The sequence below is a fragment of the Lactuca serriola genome, chromosome 8 (genome assembly GCF_051521515.1).
Source record: "Lactuca serriola cultivar US96UC23 chromosome 8, Lser_US96UC23_V15, whole genome shotgun sequence".
Classification (NCBI taxonomy): Eukaryota; Viridiplantae; Streptophyta; class Magnoliopsida; order Asterales; family Asteraceae; genus Lactuca; species Lactuca serriola.
The window spans coordinates 311,858,026-311,874,396 of record NC_136415.1 but is presented as its reverse complement, the minus strand read 5'-3'; positions in this window follow the sequence as shown (position 1 = coordinate 311,874,396).

The following is a 16,371-nucleotide window of genomic DNA, read 5'->3' as shown; positions in this document are numbered from 1 at the left end:
AAATATCTTATAGCTTAGATTACGACATCCCTCTTCTAAGTAATAAAATATTGTGTTGGGTCCTAGCCTGAATACTACATTTGGGTGTTTTGTTAAGGACTATCTCTAAATCTAATCTAATCTATTCCATCTTCCTTTCAGATGTCTTGCAATAACAATGCTTCTGGCTCTAACCCTACTAGCTCTTTCTCTCTCATGAATCTTTGTGGGAGAGTCATCTTCGATGGATCCAACTTTACTGATTGGATCTGGAACATTAGGATGGTCACTCGGTATGAGAACAAAGAATATGTTCTCGACAAGGAGCTAAAGGTACCCGAGCCAACTGCTACTCCTGAAGAGCTTGCTGAATACGAGGTACATGAAAGGGATGCTACAAAAGTAGCATGCATCATGATGGCCACCATGACAGCCGAGCTCCAAAAGTCCTATGAGGACTATTATCCTTTTGAGATGAACCAGGACTTGATGGACCGTTACCATCAAAGTGCTCGTCAAGAGCGATATGAAATAATCTCCTCCATGATAACAACCCAAATGAAGGACGGTGAATCGATCACGGGCCACATACAGAAAATGAAAATGTATGTAGACCGTTTACTGAAGCTGAATGTGAACTTCCCCGAGGAGTTAGCAATAGACATCATTTTGCACTCCTTACCATCGTGTTATGATCAATTCCGCATGACATATCACATGAAGAAGGAAGAAGTCACCCTCAGTAAACTTCAGGGACTCTTGAAGACCGCGGAAAGTGGTCTAAAGGGTAAGTCGGTTGTTACTACTCCTACTCCTACTCCAACTGCGGCCAATGTCTTGGCAATCGGGCATGGTAAAGGGAAGAAGAGAAAGAACCCTTATAATGGTACCACGGGCAAGACCCTTGAAGGCTCCTCTTGAAGCAAAACCAAGAAAGTTTTTGTCACTCCTTCTGCTAACCCTAATGAGGCTGAATGCTTCTATTGTCATGAAAAGTCGCACTGGAAGCGAAACTGCCCAAAGTACCAGAAATATGTGAAGGATGGGAAAGTAAAACCCAACCATGCAGGTATATACACTATATTGTCTAATAACTCACCTCATTCTAAGTCTTGGGTCCTTGACACAGGTTGTGGTATTCACATATGTTGTGATTTGTAGGGACTAAGAAGAAGTGAGAATGTGGAGCAGGGAAAGATAAACTTGATCATGGGAAACAGGAAAGCTTCACCTGTCACCAAGATAGGAGTTTATTCCTTAGTGCTAAATAGTGGGTTTACATTAGATTTGAATAAGTGTTATTATTCGCCAGAAATGGCAAGAAATGTTATTTCCTTTCATGCATTGTATAAACAAGGTTTTACCTTTTATTTTGATAATAATAATGGTAGTATTGATGCTTTCTTTAATAATGTTCATTATTTTAAAGCATTACCTTGTGATGGCGTGTATGAAACTGTATCTGTTGTAGATAATCTAGGAAATAATGTATTGTATATTGACTCTTCCACTTGATTAGATAAAGCATCTTTATGGCATTGTCGTCTTGGACATGTAAGCAAGAAATGCATAGGCCAACTCCAAAAGGATGGAGTCTTGGAGTCATTTGACCTAAAGTCAGATGATAGTTGTAAATCTTGTTTGCTTGGTAAAATGACAAAGTCACCTTTTACTGGCACTTGTGCTAGGGGTGAAGGTTTGTTGGACCTCATACACACGAATGTGTGTGGACCCTTCAGAACCACCACAAGAGATGCTAATCGGTTTTATGTGACTCTCACTGATGATTTTAGTAGATATGGATATGTCTACTTAATCAAGCATAAGTCAGAAACCTTTGAGAAATTCAAAGAGTTTAAGCAAGAAGTGGAGAATCAGTTGGGCAGGAACATTAAGATGCTTCGATCCGATCGTGGTGGTGAGTATCTTAGTACTGAGTTCCTTGACTATCTTAAGGAATGTGGGATTATCTCACAATGGACACCTCCTAGGACACCATAGTTGAATGGTGTAGCTGAGAGGCGCAATCGGACCTTGTTGGACATGGTTCGTTCCATGATGAGTCGAGCTTCGCTACCAATCTCTTTTTTGGGGTATGCCTTAGAGACTGCCACCCATATCCTTAATCTAGTCCCTACAAAGAAGGTTGCCAAAACACCTCACGAGATGTGGACTGGAAAAGTTCCCAATCTAGACCACATCAAGATTTGGGGTTGTGAGGCTTTTGTGAGATGCGAGACTCACGATAAGCTCGAAACCCAAAGCGAAAGGTGTATTTTCATCGACTATCCATAGAAATCCTTTGGCTACATCTTCTACAGACCCAGTGATAATGTGGTCTTTGTAGCAAGAAGAGGATTCTTTCGAGAGAGAGAATTCATGAGTCAAGGAGACAGTGGGAGGCAAATTGACCTTGAGGAACTTCAAGAGTTAAGTGATGAAGGAACCTCAAACCCTAGCCCTCAACCTGAGGAGGAAACTCCTGTTGAGCCGACTGAAGAATCTATACCTCTGAGGCGTTCCACTAGAGTTAGGAATGCACCTAAGCTTTATTATGGTTTCCATATTACTGCAGAAGGTGAGACACTTATCAGGGATAACACACTGATAAATCTAGATGAGCCTAACAGCTACACGAAAGCCATGGTAGGCCTTAGGGCTACTAAATGGAAAGAGGCTATGGATAGCGAGATACAGTCCATGTATGACAATCAAGTTTGGAAATTAGTTGACAATGTACCTGATCGTAAGGTAGTTGGGTGCAAATGGATCTTCAAGAAGAAGACCGACATGGATGGTAATGTACACACTTATAAGGCATGACTGGTTGCAAAGGGTTATTCTCAAACTCCGGGAGTTGATTATGATGAGACCTTTTCACCAGTGGCCAAGATTAAGTCTATTAGGGTTCTGTTAGCCATTGCTGCATTTCATGACTATGAAATATGGCAAATGGATGTCAAAACCGCTTTCCTTAATGGAAAGTTGGCTGAAGATGTTTACATGGTTCAGCCAGAAGGTTTTGTCAGTACAGAGTACCCCAATAGAGTGTGTAAACTCGAGAAATCTATTTATGGATTGAAACAAGCACCTTCCAGATGGAATCTTTGCTTTGATAAGAAAGTCAAAGAATTTAGGTTTTCAAGGAGTGAAGATGAATCGTGTGTCTATATCAAGGCTAGTGGGAGCATAGTCAGCTTTATGGTACTGTATGTGGATGACATACTACTCTTAGGAAATGACATCCCAACCCTGCAGGAAGTAAAGTCCTGGCTTGGGAAGTGTTTCGCTATGAAGGACCTTGGTGAAGCTGCCTATATTCTAGGGATAAGGATTTTGAGAAACAGGAGTAAAAGACTAATTGGACTTAGTCAAAGCACCTATGTGGACAAAGTGTTGAAAAGATTCAACATGCATAACTCCAAGAAAGGTGAGTTACCCATTCAGAGTAATGCCAGATTGAGTAAGACACAAAGCCCTAGTACAGAGGCTGAGATAGCAGAAATGAGTCGACTACCTTATGCTTTAGCTATAGGATCGATCATGTATGCTATGACGTGTACTCGACCTGATGTAGCCTTTGCTTTGATCATGGTTAGCAGGTATCAGGGGAACCCTGGCAAGGCACACTGGACTGCGGTAAAGAATATCCTCAAGTACCTGCGAAGGACTAAGGACTGGGTTCTTACCCTTGGTGGGAGTGATGACTTGAAAGTTGTAGGGTACAGTGATGCTAGCTTCCAGACTGACATGGATAATTTCCGCTCTCAGTCGGGCTGGGTCTTTACCCTAAACGGAGGGGCAGTTACTTGGAAAAGTTCCAAGCAGGAGACAGTGGCTAATTCCACTTGTGAATCAGAGTATATAGCAGCAAGCGAGGCTGCAAAGGAGGCTATATTGCTAAAGAACTTCATCAGAGGCCTTGGAGTTGTACCAGCTATAAAGGAGCCAATGGAGATTTTATGTGACAACAATATTGCGGTTTCCTTAGCCAAGGAACCAAGAGATCATGGGAGATCCAGACACATTGACAGAAAATATCACTTCATCAAACATCGAATAGAAGAAGGAATCCTCGTGGCAAAGAGGGTATCATCGGATGAAAATCCAGAAGATCCCCCCACGAAGGGACTGACTCGGGCTAAGCATCTCCAGCATACTCGGAGCATAGGGCTGAAGGATGATATTAGTTTTAGTAGTTAGATAATCTCAAATTTTGTAAAGTGTAATTGACATTAGATGATGAATAAAAGGTGTTTTATTTATGAGCAAAGTGTTGCTATCTCTTGTCGATTGTTTAGTATATTTCTTTTGCATGTTTTGACTTCCAGAATAACTATGTTTGGTATATCATATTATTCAAACCTCCACAGTTGGTCATATGTCGGAAGTTGGTATGGATCAAGACTGTCATGATTGGTTGCAGAGGTCTAAGATGTTGGACATGGCTACAACAATCATGAGTGCTCATAAGTTCTGAGCATTGGACTCAACCCACGCTCATCAGAATCACTTCATGGAATTTATCTCGAGTGATCGTGAGACGGTAATATCATATAAGTATTCAAACCTAGAGATATGATTTGTTACTTACAATTTGGTTATGCATTGATTGTACGAAAATGCATTGGTAACTCGATGTTATAAAACATGCTTTTGTGTATAATTCAATGAGTGGTAGATCAAACATATGAGTCAAAGTTTATCTGTTCCTTCTTGGATTAGAAGCTGATATCTGGGCCCCTCGATGATTTTGTTTTGACCTATGTATCGGGCCCGGTCAGAACTAAATTGATGTGTTCAATTAAGTTCTATGCCAAACAAATCGGAAATCGGGAAACAAATGCTGGACAATAAGTAAGACCATGTTCCATGTATTTGTCCAGATGATATCTAGAACAAAGGATTATATGATCACTTATCTAAAATGGCACATTCAAGTTCAACAGAGTTTAAAGAGCTACGATTGCTGATCGGTTCCTGAAGTCATACTTGCAACTATAGTTATTAGACTTATTCAAGTGGGAGACTGTTGGATATAGTGTCGAAGTCCATATCTATATTTGGTATGTACTTGACCTGACCCGGCATGGTCCATTTGGGTTGCACTTCACCCGAACAATTTATGGATAATCTTTGGAGAATAGTATAAGTTATGATTTATTAGTATATTATAAGTTCTAATATATTAATATAAGATCATATTATTTAATTAGTATTGATCTATAATTAATCTAGGATTAATTTAGAGATCAAAAATATTACTAATTAAATATGGGCTTCTATATTTATATAGTGTGGGCTAATGCTTATTTGGAATGGGCTAGGCTTTCATGGAAAGTCCATGGATACTCCATGGAGCTTTAACCCATGGATCTCATGGAAATGAAGAGACATGGGTATTAGGGTTTACATGGATGTAACCCTAATCCACCACACTATATAAAGGAGGCTTTGGTTCTTGAAATCACACTAGTTGATGTGAGTAAAGCAAGAGGGCCGATTTCAAGATAGTTGTGACTATTCTCTCAAGGTTCCAAAGTTTGTGGTGATTTGTGATTCCATTTGAGGCATTCACACTATTGGTGCTAGGCTCTAAAACTCCAAGCAATCAACTAAAACTACAAGGTAAGTAATTCTTCTAGCTTTATTTGATTCAAGTTCCCCATGCCATGCTAGGTAGGATAAGAACCTTGGAAAAATAATTATTTGCATGTATCTTAGTCAAACATAGATCCAAGGTTTATTAGGGTTGCATGTACACTTAGGAAGTGTTAGAATGCTGAAACCCAACACAGACTCCTTGGGCTTTTTTCCCGAACCCACTGTGCCAGACGCCACCTCTGGCTTCCTCTTTCTCTCCATCTCTAGATAAATCTCCCTCTCACAGGCCCTCGTAATCATGTCGTCCAGCCTCTTGAAATTGGAGTGACTCACACACTGGCGGATATCACTCCACAACATCTCAGGATATCGGGCCTTTTTCATCTCCTCGTCTGCCACATACTGCAAAACGAGAAGGGCCCTCTCCTTAAACTTGGCTGTAATTTCCGCCATAGTCTCTGTCGTCTGCTGGAGGTCCTGAAACTCTCTAGCAAGCTGCTGCACCTCAATAACAGGTGCGAACTCGACCCTGAACCTGGTCGTGAAATCATTCCAGGTCATCGCATCCGATATTGTGTCATCACCAATGTATCTCCCAACCTCCTCCCACCAGTCACGTGCCTTGTCCTTCAGGAGACAGGACACAATCCTAACCTTGTCCCCCTCAGGACATCTGCTGGTACAGAAAGCGTTGGCGACATCTGGCAACCATATGGTACTTGCAATGGGGTCTTGAGCCTCATGATAATTGGGAGCTCCACAAGCCTTGAACTCCCTGAAAGTAAGTGTGCGCGACCCCATCATAGCCGTCACCGCAGTGTGAAAAGCACTCAACCTCTCATCCAACAGCTCAATAATGCCCTGCTTGATCGTGCCACAGATCACCAGAGTCTGGTCTAATATGCTACACGTGATCTCTGAGGAGATGAACTCCCTGGTCTGCTCGTCTAGATGCTCGGCTCTAGAGCCTGAACCTGATCCCTCTCCGACACCTGAACTGTCACACCCCCAAACCTGAACGGCGGAAACGTTCGGGGGCGGATGACTTCATGTGGTAACGTAACAAATGAATACATAGTAAAGAAAGCAATACAACCATCATATATATAATTGAAATTTTACATTTGTCAAAAGTTACAAGTTCAAAACCAATTACAATATGATGTCAAAATATGAGATTAAATTGGCGCCGCAGCATCTCTTCTTCAAAAGCATATTAGTACCTGAAATTATTGAATCCCTGGGACATACAAGAAATTTTGAAAGAGTAGATCAGCATTTAAGTTGGTGAATTTCATAAGTATTTAAGTGACAATGTTTTGAATGAAATGAAATGTTTTATCTTTGTTTGTTTGTGTTTAGAAAATCCTATATTTTCTACTAGTATAAAAGTAGCCTTCACTCAAGACCAATGTTTGTTTCCAAAATGTATGTAAATGTAAAATAACCAATGAGTTTGAAAACCTTGTAAATCAATGCATTTTTAATACCCCTTGTGAGTTTTATAAGCATACTATTGACTCTGAATGCCTATACACAACGTTCTTCAGGCGTTGGAATGTTATGACGTTTGTCACCCCAAACGGTGGACTGTAGCTAACAGTCAGGGTGCGGGTTGTCAAGCCCGTATAGATCTATACACAAACACCATGCTCCCCCTCCAAGGGATTCTGGTATATAATACAGGACTTGAAATGTGTACTCGAACGTACATGAAGTTAGTGTCTCACAAATCCGTGGTATAAAAACAGATCTACTTGTTAAAATGTTACGTTTGTTCTTGTATACGAAAGTGAACTTCTTGAAATATGTGATTCTAGTACATAAGATTTAGAAATCTATTCGTAAAACTATACCTATTATAGTTTCCAAAAAGCGTGTCTTGTTTGTTTAGAAACATTGAGAAAAGGAATCACTTGTTTATGAAAGTATAGATTTTTGGTGTAGAGTCTAGGATAGACAGAAAAATCTAAGAACAGTTTAGTTTATACATGCATTAAAACAACATTATATTTTAAAAAGGTAAAATGCTATTGTGACATATGTTATATATATATAAAAGTTCCTTTAAATGTTTATAAATCGCATGTGATTTGAATATATAACAGTATATAAAAGAGTTTCTTTATGTAACACACGATAATACTCGTGTGTTTTACTTGTAATCCCCCCCTTGAAAGCATATAAAAGTATTTAGAATAATTAAAAAGATTGATTAAGGGGTATGAAACTCACATGAAAGTTTTGGAGATAGCGAGATGGAAAACCGGGCAAAGTTTCGTCTCGGGAAACGGATTTTCCTCGGGATTCTCGGGAATCTCGGGAGTAAAATCGACCTTCGGGACATGAGCCAAAAAGACCAGAGCTTCGGGTTTGAACGGGCACGGAAAACGAGGCAAAGTTGAGAGAGAGAGAAGAGAAATGAACCCTTTCTTTGGAAACCCTCGCATCCTATTTATAGTAAGGCTGGTCTGCCTCGGTACGCGGGGCGTACGCTCGTACGCAGCGCGTACGCGTACGTCATGCATGACTGAAGCCTCGGCTGCCTCGGTTCGGATGGGACGGGTTGCTGGGTACGCGGGTCGGATGGGATGCCGGGTCGGATGGGACGTCGGGTCGGACGGGTCGGGGCTTCGGACGGGTCGGATGGGTCGGTCTCTTCGGATAGTGCGTCATGGACGATCAGAGGCCAATCCTCTCGGTTACGCGGGGCGTACAGGAGTACGCAGCGCGTACTTCGGAGGAGGATGCTGACTCCCCTTCGGATAATATCCGAATTTTGAATTAAATAAATAATTAATTTATTTAATAAACTTCAAAATTTCATATCTTCTTCATACGAACTCCGTTTTCGATGATCTTTATATCCTCGCGTAGGTGAGACTACGCTCTACAACTTTCGTTTAGACTCGGTCGGCAAATTCCAAAATTATATTTTTATTATTTATTAAAAATCCATCGTGTTTAAGGAATTTCTTAGAAAATTCATAACTTCTTTATCTGATGTCGGTTTTTGCCAGACTTTTTACCGCTGGAATACCATTGTCGAGACCTTCGATTCTCGTTTAGGTCATTCTGGCCGAAAGTCGCTCGATCTCCGATTCGAGTTTTTAGCTGTCTGTTGCTAAGCCGAACTTGGAAAAATCATAACTTCGCTATATGAAGTCGGATTTGGGCGTTCTTTTCACGTACGATCATGGTTCAAAGACATTTAATCATAGAAGGAAATTTAGTAGAACTTATTTGTACATTTTATTATGAAAGTAACTTTTTATTATTCGGAAGTGGTTACAATACTTGACCCATTTTGGTCGTTACAAAGAGTTGAAATATCAGGTTGTCACATCATCCTCCCGTTAGAGAGAATTTCGTCCCGAAATTTAAAGTAGTAAAGATACTAGTGAACATGAAAGAGATGAGGGTACTTTTGTTTCATATGATCTTCGCGTTCCCATGTGAATTCGGGTCCCCGCTTGGCGTTCCAGTGAACCTTCACGATGGTTATGCGACTTTGTTTTGTTTGTTTGACCTCTCGGTCCATGATTTCTACTGGTTCTTCCACAAAGTTGAGGCTCTCGTTGATCTCGATCTCGTCGAGTGGAATAACAAGAGTCTCGTCGGACATACACTTTTTCAAGTTTGAGACGTGGAAGGTTGGATGGATGTTACTAAGTTCGCGCGGTAGGTTAAGCTTGTAAGCCACTGGGCCGATTCTGGCAAGAATCTCGAAAGGCCCTATGTATCTTGGATTTAGTTTCCCACGCTTTCCAAATCGTATTAAACCCTTCCACGGTGAGACCTTTAATAAGACGTGGTCTCCTACCTGGAATTCCAAAGGTTTCCTCCTTTGGTCAGCGTAGCTTTTTTGTCGGTCTCTTGAGGCTATCAATCGTTCACGAATCTGAACGATCTTTTCTGTTGTTTCACGTATGATCTCTGGACCGGTGAGAGTGCTTTCAGGAACTCTTCCTCTAGCTAACTGGGTATCGCCAACTTCAGTCCAGCACAGAGGGGATCTGCACTTTCGACCATAGAGGGCTTCAAACGGAGCAGCCTTTATGCTTGTATGATAACTATTGTTGTATGAAAATTCGACAAGGGGTAAATGAATATCCCATGCCTTTCCAAAGTCAATCACGCAGGCTCTCAGCATGTCTTCTAAAGTTTGTATTGTTCTCTCACTTTGTCCGTCTGTCTGTGGGTGGTAGGCTGTACTCATGTCCAGCCTAGTTCCCAGGGAACTTTGTAGTGACTGCCAGAACCTTGAAGTGAATCTACTATCTCGATCGGAGATAATGGATATCGGAACACCATGCAGTCGCACTACTTCCCTTAAGTAAGTTCTTGTAAGCTTCTCCATTTTGTCAGTCTCCTTGATGGGTAGGAAATGCGCGGATTTGGTCAGTCTGTCGATAATGACCCATATGGTATCAAGTCCACTTGTCGTGTTGGGTAACTTGGTTATGAAGTCCATAGTAATCCGCTCCCATTTCCATTCCGGTATCTCTGGTTGTTGTAGTAGTCCTGACGGTTTCTGATACTCGACCTTAACCTTAGCACAAGTAAGACATTTACTCACGAAGGTAGCAATTTCTGCTTTCATGTTAGGCCACCAGTACAGATTCTTAAGATCCAGATACATTTTATCTGAACCCGGGTGAATGGAATATCTTGAGTTGTGAGCCTCAGTCATGACTACGTTCCTGAAACCACCATGATTTGGGGTCCAGATTCGGTCCATGAGATAGTAGGCTCCGCCACCCTTGACTTCTAAATTCTTTTCCATTCCTCGCAGGGATTCACCCGCCACATTTTCAGGTTGCAAAGCTTCCATTTGTGCTTCCTTAATTTGTGTGGATAAGTAGGAATGGATATTTATGGTCAGAGATTTGACCCTCCGACCAGTGTATTCCTTTCGACTAAGGGCGTCAGCTACTACGTTGGCCTTGCCAGGATGATAACGAATTTCGCATTCATAGTCATTTAGTAATTCGACCCATCGTCGTTGGCGCATGTTGAGTTCCTTCTGATCGAAAATGTGTTGAAGGCTCTTATGATCGGTGAAAATAGTACTCTTTGTTCCGTATAAGTAGTGCCTCCAGATCTTCAGAGCAAATACCACTGCTCCTAATTCGAGATCGTGTGTCGTATAGTTCACTTCGTGTGTCTTAAGCTGTCGGGAGGCATAAGCGATAACCTTCCCTCTCTGCATAAGAACACAACCAAGTCCTTGATTTGAAGCATCGCAATACACTACGAAGTCTTCTATCCCTTCGGGGAGGGATAGTATCAGTGCGGTGCACAAGGCCTGCTTCAGTGTCTGGAATGCCTTCTCTTGTTTCGCTTCCCAGTAAAAGGCCACACCTTTCTGGGTTAATGAAGTAAGAGGTTTCGCAATGCTCGAAAAGTTCTTTATGAATCTGCGATAGTAGCCAGCTAGACCTAGAAATTGACGAATTTATGTAGGTGTCTTTGGTGCCGACCAGTTCTCAATAGCCTTAATTTTGGAGGGGTCCACGTGTATACCTTCCTCGCTAACAACGTGACCTAGAAATTCGACTCTTCGAATCCAAAATTCGCATTTAGAGAACTTCGCATAGAGTTTCTCCGTTCGCAGTGTTTCTAGGACTTTTCGTAGGTGTTGACTATGCTCTTCCTCACTTCGAGAGTAGATAAGTATATCATCGATAAAGACGATGACGAACTGATCCAAGTAAGGGCGGCATACGCTATTCATTAGGTCCATAAATACTGCTGGTGCATTGGTTAATCCGAACGGCATCACCACGAATTCGTAGTGTCCATAACGAGTTCGGAAGGCTGTCTTTGGAATGTCCCCCTCTTGAACTCGTAATTGGTGATATCCGGATCGCAGGTCTATTTTGGAGAAGTAGTTCGCCCCTTGAAGTTGATCGAATAGGTCGTCAATACGGGGCAGAGGATAGCGGTTCTTGACAGTAAGTTTGTTCAGCTCTCTGTAGTCGATGCACATACGGAACGATCCATCTTTCTTCTTTACAAACAAGACCGGTGCTCCCCAATGTGAGAAACTTGGTCTTATGAATCCTTTGTGAAGGAGTTCATTAAGTTTACTGGAAAGTTCCTGCATCTCTGCTGGTGCAAGACGATAAGGCGACTTCGCTACTGGGGTAGCTCCTGGAATTAAGTCGATTCTGAACTCGAATTGGCGTTGCGGTGGTAATCCTAGTAGTTCTTCTGGAAAGATATCGGGAAAGTCGCGTACTACCGAGATGCTCTTGATGTCCTTCAGTTCTTGACTTGTGTCGACGATGTGCGCTAGGAATGCTCGACAATCCTTCCGCAAGCACTTTCGAGCTTGGATGCACGAAATGATGCGAAGGTTTGTACTAGATTTGTCGCCGTAGTCAACTAATGTTTCGTTGTTAGGGAGGTTAAGATGGACTGCTTTCTCAAAGCACATGATGTCGGCGCGAAGAAGACTCAACCAATCCATGCCGACTATGACGTCGAAACTTTTAATTTGAACCGGCATGAGATTGATTGGGAAAGAATGGCCGTCTAATGTTAACGTACAGCCCATGTAAATGCAATTTGTGTTTTCGGTTTTTCCATTGGCCATTTCTACAGTGAATGATTTTTCTAACTTGCTAGGTTTAGGTTTAAGTAAATGAATAAAGTTTTGACTCACGAAGCTTCTCTCCGCTCCACTATCGAACAATATGCTTGCGTATGAATTATCGAGAAGGAACGTACCAGCAACTATTGTTGGGTCTGCTACCGCTTCATCGTGGCCTATTGCCAAAACTCGTCCCACACCTCCGGTGCCTGCTGCCTTAGGACAGTTTCTCTTGTAGTGGCCCACCTCGCCACAACTGTAACAAGCCTGCCCTACACCCGCACCGGGAACTTGAGTGATCGGCTTTGCGGGTTCCTTGGAGAAACGGGCTATGTGTCCTTTTCTGCTGCAGTTGGCGCACTGCATATCTCGACAAGGTCCATGGTGGTGGTAATTGCATTTGGTGTATTTTGGGAGGTTGCCTATATAAGGCTTTGTTGGGTAGGTATTTATAGGGGCTGTAGCAGGTACAATGGCAGCATTTACTGACACCAGTTGTTTCTTTGCGGATTCTTGGGAAGACCCACCCTTCCCTTTCATCCACGCTCTCTTCCTGCCATTGTTGTTGTTGTTGCTGTTGTTGTTGTTGTAGTTGTTGTTGTTGTTGTTGTTTCCTTTCTGTGGTGCTGGTGCAGAAGTGGTTGAGTTCTGATGACCTCCGTAGTCGATCAGAGATTGTGCCAGTTCCTTAGCACTTTCAAAGGTGTCAGGTTTAGAAGCTAACATGCTTGATCGCATTTGGGGCGTCAGTCCCCAGATGTACCTTTCTATCTTCTTGCTCTCGGGAGCAATCATATCTGGACAAAGGATTGCCAGTTCGCAGAACTTGTTGGTATAAGTAGCGATGTCGGTACCCACCATTCCGAGAGTCCATAGCTCGTGTTCAAGCTTTTGAATCTCTCCCCGTGGGCAGTATTCTCTCATCATCATGGCCTTCAAGCTCTCCCAGCTTATGGAGTTTGCCACGATTAGGGTAAGTACTTTAACGTGGCCATTCCACCAAGTTAAAGCTTTATCGAGAAGGGTGAAAGTTGCAAATTTGACCTTGCTGTGCTCGGGGCAGGAGCAGATTTCAAAGACTGCCTCCGTCCTTTCAATCCACTGCCTCAGGGCCATCACACCACCAGTACCATAAAACATCCGGGGCTTGGCATTAGTGAAGTCCTTATAGGTGCATTCTCGAGGTGGTCCATGACCCTCGCCATGGTTGGATGGGTGTGTGCCAGATCCCGAGCCATTAGCACTTGAGTTATTGATCTGTGACATGGCAGCTGCCACCGCTGCGGTGACTGCTGCTTGAAACATTACAACATCAAATTGGGGTGGTGGAGGTGGTGGTGGTATAGGTGCTTCCTCACCGTTGTTTCGCCTCAGATTCCTACGCGGAGGCATCCTTCAACTATAGATTGAAAAGACAAGGATAAGAATTTCATAGAATGGAAAATGTATGTGTCTCATGAACTATATCGCTATAGTTCAACAACAGATGATAGTATGAGTCTTAAAATAGATGAATGAAAGTTATTTGTAAGACTGAAGGTATGAAACAAGTATTTGGGTTCACAAAGACCATTCAAGGTTCGAACGAAATACTTAACATAGTAGTAGTAGTGCCACTTATATTAATATAAAAGTTGTTACAACGATCAAGAAAACTTGACCCCTATAAGGGTCTCCGATTACTAAGTTTGAGAAATTTAAAGACTTTTAGCCGAGGTCCTAAGCTATAACAAAATTTGAGTCCTAGACAAGCACTACTTGCGTCGATGGTTGCGCTTGGAGTTTGACTCCGTATCTGATTGCTTTGACTCCATTAGACGCCTATCGAAAGCGGCTTGTTGTTCCCTTAGTTCGGCGAGGGCTGCAATCATTTGCGCTTGAAACGCTTCAGTTTGGAATTGGGCGTTGTCTTGCATCTTGTCCAGCCTACGGATGTCAGAAGTGTGAACCTGCACTTCCACGTTGACATCCCAGAGTCGACTAGCTTGAACTCCAGACTGATAGGACTGATTGGCTAACTTACCCACCATTACCGAGAGTGCTCGATCAGCTGAACCTCTGCCTCAGACCTCGTAGAAGTCCCGACACATGCCGTAGGGAGGGCGTAGGTTTTGCTGTTGGCTCCAATGGTGGAGGTGACTTCCCCAGACGGGAGTCGGTCCTTGAAAGTTCCTTACGAAGACGGGAGGTTGAATGGGTGGTGGATCGATAACTTCCGGCTCTGAGTCGGTACCGAAGTCATCACCCACTTCTATGGGCTCCTCGTCCTCTTCGGGATCATCTTCGATCCATCCTCCGTTGCCTTGGTTGGGAAAGTAGGGGTCGCCAGGGTGGTGAAATCCAGCCATTTGACTGTACGAGAAATAGGGTTATAAGAATTGAATAAAGTCGGAACATGTAAAACATGTAAGTTAAACTAGTTTAGATAGCAAATACTCCTATAGTATTTAAGTTCTTGTGTTTGATTCTTGTAATGGTTTGGTAAGTTTTGACTTGTTGCTTACTACGATCATTCCTCGATATACATTGGTCCAATCTTGGGCAAATATAGTTGATCACGCTATATTTGTCCAAAATCTGATTACATATATCGAGTCTCAATCGTAGTGTCAACTTGTCTAAATACTTGTATAGTTATATAACATGAAAATAATTTGTGGTATGCATGTAAGTGTACTTAAATGAACTATCAATTTAAGTTGAACGAAATGCTGCTTAAGTGTAAAAAGAAAATTTGTTTTGTCAGAGAGTATTAGTCCCTTAAGCATTTATAGTTTGTACATCTTATGTGGTTCGATATACTTAGTTCACTATAAACATTGCTCTGATACCAATCTGTCACACCCCCAAACCTGAACGGCGGAAACGTTCGGGGGCGGATGACTTCATGTGGTAACGTAACAAATGAATACATAGTAAAGAAAGCAATACAACCATCATATATATAATTGAAATTTTACATTTGTCAAAAGTTACAAGTTCAAAACCAATTACAATATGATGTCAAAATATGAGATTAAACTGGCGCCTCAGCATCTCTTCTTCAAAAGCATATTAGTACCTGAAATTACTGAATCCCTAGGACATACAAGAAATTTTGAAAGAGTAGATCAGCATTTAAGCTGGTGAATTTCATAAGTATTTAAGTGACAATGTTTTGAATGAAATGAAATGTTTTATCTTTGTTTGTTTGTGTTTAGAAAATCCTATATTTTCTACTAGTATAAAAGTAGCCTTCACTCAAGACCAATGTTTGTTTCCAAAATGTATGTAAATGTAAAATAACCAATGAGTTTGAAAACCTTGTAAATCAATGCATTTTTAATACCCCTTGTGAGTTTTATAACCATACTATTGACTCTGAATGCCTATACACAACGTTCTTCAGGCGTTGGAATGTTATGACGTTTGTCACCTCAAACGGTGGACTGTAGCTAACAGTCAGGGCGCGGGTTGTCAAGCCCGTATAGATCTATACACAAACACCATGCTCCCCCTCCAAGGGATTCTGGTATATAATACAGGACTTGAAATGTGTACTCGAACGTACATGAAGTTAGTGTCTCACAAATCCGTGGTATAAAAACAGATCTACTTGTTAAAATGTTACGTTTGTTCTTGTATACGAAAGTGAACTTCTTGAAATATGTGATTCTAGTACATAAGAGTTAGAAATCTGTTCGTAAAACTATACCTATTATAGTTTCCAAAAAGCGTGTCTTGTTTGTTTAGAAACATTGAGAAAAGGAATCACTTGTTTATGAAAGTATAGATTTTTGGTGTAGAGTCTAGGATAGACAAGAAAAATCTAAGAACAGTTTAGTTTATACATGCATTACAACAACATTATATTTTAAAAAGGTAAAATGCTATTGTGACATATGTTATATATATATAAAAGTTCCTTTAAATGTTTATAAATCGCATGTGATTTGAATATATAACAGTATATAAAAGAGTTTCTTTATGTAACACACGATAATACTCGTGTGTTTTACTTGTAATCCCCCCCTTGAAAGCATATAAAAGTATTTAGAATAATTAAAAAGATTGATTAAGGGGTATGAAACTCACATGAAAGTTTTGGAGATAGCGAGATGGAAAACCGGGCAAAGTTTCGTCTCGGGAAACGGATTTTCCTCGGGATTCTCGGGAATCTCGGGAGTAAAATCGACCTTCGGGACATGAGC